This window comes from Crocodylus porosus, unplaced genomic scaffold, assembly GCF_001723895.1.
Source record: "Crocodylus porosus isolate Cpor-Errol unplaced genomic scaffold, CroPor_comp1, whole genome shotgun sequence".
NCBI lineage: Eukaryota > Metazoa > Chordata > Crocodylia > Crocodylidae > Crocodylus > Crocodylus porosus.
The window spans coordinates 2,584,793-2,590,362 of record NW_017728943.1 but is presented as its reverse complement, the minus strand read 5'-3'; the positions used below and the strand labels follow the sequence as shown (position 1 = coordinate 2,590,362).

The following is a 5,570-nucleotide window of genomic DNA, read 5'->3' as shown; positions in this document are numbered from 1 at the left end:
CCAGGTCGTCTCCCATGGCCAGTACCAGGTCCAACAAGGCATCTCCCCTGGTGGGGCTGTGCACCTCCTGGGTTAGATGGAGGTCCTGCATTCTGGCTAGGAACCTACGTGAGCAGTCAGACCTATAGTTGACCTCAGGAAGAAAAACCCAGCTAGATTAGAGTGGACCAAGGCCAGGGAGGCCTCAGCCCACACAAGGACCCAAAACCACTTCTGCCTCCTGGGTGCAGCCTCCCCTGTGAAATCATAAATCAAGGTGTGGCAGGTAAGACAATACTGTGGGCAAACCCTAAGAGGTGAGGAGGAGCAGGGAAGAGGGAGAAGGGTAGGGGTGGTAACAAGGAAGGGTCCAGTTGTTAGCCAGGAGCGGAGACATTGCCTCTCCAGTGTCAAGAGTATTACAACATCTGTCTTTCTATTTGTGGGGAGGATGGGGAGGCTTTTGGATGTAGCTTAAACCCATCTGAAAACAAAATATGGGTGTTCACACTGTATTTCTGCATTTGGTTAACTGAATTAGCTTAAAAATAATTATTTAAATTAAACCAGTGCAACTCTGTATATTAGATCTAAAAAAGGAATTCTCATTCAACTGAATAAGCCATTCCATAATAGTTTCTAGTAAGGGGAACAGGATATATGGTTCTGAAATGCTTCCATGTGCTATTGCCCTTGACGCTCTTTATGGCTGCCTCCAGATGTTCTTTTGGTAGTGCTACAAAAAACCCAGAAGCAAAACACTTTGGGCAGTCACATATTCAGGGCCTCCTCGCTGGAGTGCAACAAAGGCAGGCAGTCCAGCCAGAGAACAATAGGGAAGTGCTACATAACACCCCTCACCCCCAGGGGAGCTTTTCAGTGAACCCAGCTCCCAGGCAGCCTGAAAGTCATCAGATGTGCCTGGGATCCCTTTAAAATTTCCGGTGCTGCTAGTGGTAAGGGTGATAGTGATTTCTCCAAGCCCTGATGGTACCAAGTCTGATCAGGGTCTCCACCCCCATTAGCCCCTGCCTCCCCTGCTTGCAGGGAGTCCCTTCACTCTATAAAATTTCCCACATCTGCAGCCTGACTTCCAGGCCCCCTTCTAACTGGCTATTGAGGTAGGTTGCCGGTATGCAGGGAACTTTTCAGGGCCCACTTGCAGCCTGGGACTCAAAACACTGTTCAGGCAGCCCTATCCTAGTTGTCACCAGCTGGCAATGGAGATGGGGCAGCCAGCCTCCAAACGTTCCCGACAGCATGTCCCTGGATAGGCTGTAATCGTCAGGGAGCCAGCTACTCTCCCTATCTTCCCTTGAAGGAATGGGAGTGTGGGGTGTAGAAGGGCAGAGCACAGTGGGATTGTGGGACTCCCTATCAGGCCAGACAGTAAATTTGTCCCAACGTAACAAAGGAGTTTAAACAGCAACTTCTTGGTAGCAGATTTGCCATTTCTGTGACAGATCATTTTTAACCTGAGACAAAGTCCTTGTATGTACATCATGTTATCATTTGATGTGGGAAACTTGCATATTTCCACAACCTATGTAGTGTGTGGAGGGAGGCTACCTAAAATAGGCCTTTCCTTAGCACAGGACCCCAGAGGCAGAGTCCACCCAAATTATTTAAAAGGACATAACCAATAAAGCACATGCAGGCTGTATGAGCCAGATTTTCATAACAGCTCAGTTCATGATGCTTTGAAACCAGACCATAAGGGACCCAGTAAGAACGAACACTTTCAAGAGTCTAGCCCCATATCCTCATTGCAATTTTCACAACCTCCCCCTGTTGTACAACCTCAGCACTAACAGAGCTGAGAAATGACCGTGGTGTTGCTCAGGCCTTCTCTGAAGGCTAGGCTTCACACCATCCCAGATATACCCAGTGCTGGCTCTGAAGCTTAAAGCACAAGGCTCTGAAAAAGGGTGTTCAAATTTAGCTGGTTTAATTTACACTAAGTTGAAATTAAGCATGTGCATGTGTACTGCAGGCACACATTTCGCTAAGCAATAAAATCAATCTGCATTTCATTCACAGAAAGGCAAAGAGAACACAAAACCCATATACAAACAGTGCCAAAATTAACGTGATTGTAAATGTGTAATCAGGAGGAAAATGATCTGGTCTGTGTTCAAGACTATAGGCTGTGAGCAAGCAGAATGATTCAGCAGAAAATAGTCACAGCAAGGTCTTTTTCTCAAGGACTCTTGTTTAGTAGGAGACGTGCCAGCTTTGTTCTCCACTTTTGAGCACCTCTGCAAGGAGAAGGAGCAGAACTGCTGTTAACCAATCATGCACCTGAGGCCAGGTAATGCCCTCACCCTGTCTTATACATTTACTGAGCTTGCAAAAAAAAAATCACTTTTTTTTTAAAGGTAAAATGTTGCTAAGAGTAATATGGAAAGAGCACTATAGAGCCTATAAGGAGCCTGTGATTTGGAAACAGAAATTATAAGTCTCAATGAGACCCTCATCTTTTTTTAAACTGAATGTTGTATTTACCAGTCGTGCATGGCCTAGTGCATCCCGGAGTATGCAATGCTCGCATGTGTAGAGGAAGCTGTGTCAATTGCTTAGATTTCAGGTTTGAGAGTTACAAGATCCCAGGATCTGCTCTTAACTCATTGTGTGACCTTCGGCAAACCTGTCAGACTCTCTCTGCTTCAGATTCCTGATGCATGCACTGGGGGACAGGGTTGGCAACTCTGTTTGAATCTATTCTGGGAGGTTTCCAGAACACAAACGTGCCTGCAACACACAACATGAATGTGCCCACATGCCTGTGTATATCAGTTACAGATTACTGTGCACAGACTTTACAACAGGAAAGCAAACGCACAATAGTATTACATTTAAAAACTCACTGGACTACTGTAAAATTGGATTCAAAATTTAATATTTATTTTAATGAATGTCCTATCATTTATCTCCCAGGTGACTCTCAGCAATCTCCTGGAGATTTATATCTAATTTCTGGAGACTCCAGGGCAATCCTGGAGGGTTGGCAACCCTAACTGAGGATAATATCTCCCCAATTGTAAGAGTTAGTTCATCTAAGCCTGAAAAAAATTGAAACTTTAAGACACAGTACTACAGAGGGATGAAAGGCATACATTATGAATTGGGTTTGTATACAAAATCCCCTTGAGTCCATTCACCCAAGTTGACAGTATCCAACATCTATGCTCAATGCTGTTCAGTGGCCTGTATGGAGTGAGTTTGTGCAGCTCAGTTGAATTCCCAGTGCTGATTTTTGGGAGTGGAAGGCTGTTCATCACAGCTGATTTTACTTGTCTCTTTTATTAACAACCTCTATAGAGAGACAAAAGTCTTCCAATCCTTGTCATCACAAGAGAGGTGACCCCTTCCAGAGCTGAAACCCATTCACAGGGCAGTGTGGAAAAAGTCTGGATTTGTTGAGGTTAGACTGAGGCCTTCACTCTCCAGAATTCAAATATGCCAGAACCACATACTGAACAAGATGCACAACAAAGGACTCCATGCTGCTCATGCTTACCTTGTAACACGTACTTCTCGTGCCACTGAAAGGATCCTCTGGCTGAATACTGCTGCCCCTTTCCCAACAAGTAACAGATTTTCAGACTCTTCCAGGTTGGTTTTCTCTCACAGAAATCTGTTACAGGGACTCAGGTATTTCCTTGGTGTAATTTCTAAGTAAGCACAATTCCACAACAGGTGTTCAGCTTCCCTCTAAAAAATTCTAAACCAAGCAATCACATAACCCAGTCATTCTGAGAACCACGTTTTGTAATGCAGCATCAAAATGCTTCAGTATATACATTTTTATCTTAGAATGGTTTTAGGCACCATCTGCTGCCATTGCTCAGTAATGCAACTCTGAGTATTCACTCCATTTCTTGCCACCGCTTTAAAGATGTGCACGTCTGATGGTTAGCCATCTGCCAACAGAGGTACTCAGAGCCAGATGTGTCCTTTACTTGAGCAAAGGTATACCAATGAAGACACTTTGGAGACTAATGTATCTTACTAGTTGAAAGAGAAGTTGCTCTATATAGTCTGAGAGTTACCACAGCCACAGTGCGCAAGTTGCTAAACCTTGCCACATTGTTATTTTATGTTCTATGTGAAGTATTTTGGGGAAAAACATTGCAAGAGAACAGGTATGAATCAAAGAGAATACCTATGTGCCAACATCGTGCACTGAAAGAAAATAACATCTAATTCTAATGGGAATGGAGACTAGACAGTGAAAATAAGAAGATGCCTCTCTGAATAAGTTAGTCTCCAAGGTGCCACCCTGCCCTACTTTTTTCCTGTAACTGACGCTTAAGGGAGATTGGATGTCCTGGAATCAAAGTGGTTTTGACAGAGGGGTTAGCATCCTTCAAAGAGGGTGTATCTACATGTGCTGTTAGTGCACAGCAATAAACTGAGGAGCTTATTGCTCCATAGCTGATTGTTCCTGGAAAGCTCCTGGGTGCATGGTTTATGCATGCGCCCGGATCGCAGCACATTGAGCTGGGTTAGAGCAGCCCCAGCTGGCAGAGGGCTCCAGGGGGAGGGCTGCTCTGACCCAGCTCAGTGTGCTGCAGAGGGGTTGGCTGGGGCACAAGGGTGCTTCAGCATGGGACTAGCTGGCAGGCAGGCCCTGCACTGAAGAACCCTCCTGCCCCAGACAGCTGGGTTAGTGTCTATATGTGCACTGCTGCACACGAAAAAACTCCATAGTAGGGTAGTAGTTGTAAATATACAAGTAATATTCTTCTGTAGAGTTTCTTAGCTTCATGTAATTAGCATAGATGCTGAGACATTTACTGGGTTTTGGTTTTATCTGTGTTGGTCTAAGGACATAGGCAGGCAAGATTCTTTGAGTAGATGTGGTATCTTTTATTAGACTCAGTTGGTCTAATAAAAGATATCACATCAATTCAAGTGACATTTACTGTACAGTTAAGTAGTCTACTGCTCAGTAAACATCTTGTATAAACGTGCTCAGAGTGACATGGCTTAAACCTGATGCTGGATCTTCTGAATAGCACACCATCTCCAATTTGGGGTGTTTTATTGAAAATTTCCTACTGGCTACAGATTGTGTGTTAAGTTTGCATTTGGGGAGCCCTGGAGTGCAAACCTAGTGAATCTCCTGTTCAAAGCTAACTCTATGGGTTTTTTCCATTTATTTCTCTTTCTATCTGACTTCAGAGGGAAACTACCCTGACTAGAGGTGAACTGATACATTGGTCCAATATTGAATTGGCACTGACATAAAGAAAACTGACTATCAGAAATTGGCCTGATGTGGCAGATAATTTGGCCGCAAAATGCCTGTGCATGCGCACAGCTGCAGCACAGCATGTAGGCAGCAATGAGCACAGCCCAGCAGCATGGAGAGCTCCAAGCAGCTGGTAAGTCTGTTGTGGTGGAAGTGGAGGGAAGAGGCTTGGAGAGGCAGATCAACACCCCCACGTGGTGAGGGAGGAGGAAGTAGGGTTGGAGCAGGGGCATGTGCTGCCCAGCAGGGGTGGGGAAGGAGCCACAGCTCATTCATGGAGCATGGGGAGGGAAAGGGGCTGGCTCCCACTGCTGCATGCAACCCAGGAGGGCAC

The 5,570-nt window shown here is 45.2% G+C and overlaps 1 protein-coding gene across 1 annotated transcript in view; it reads left to right on the top strand.

Annotated features, from left to right (window-relative positions):
* Positions 1-2,207: 2,207 nt before the first annotated feature.
* LOC109318947 (solute carrier family 25 member 39-like) overlaps positions 2,208-5,570 on the top strand; it is a 25,897-nt gene continuing 22,534 nt past the window's right edge. Inside the window, exon 1 of the mRNA XM_019548444.1 lies at positions 2,208-2,290. The gene's annotated coding sequence lies outside the window, so the exon portion shown is untranslated. The remainder of the gene's footprint in view (positions 2,291-5,570) is intronic.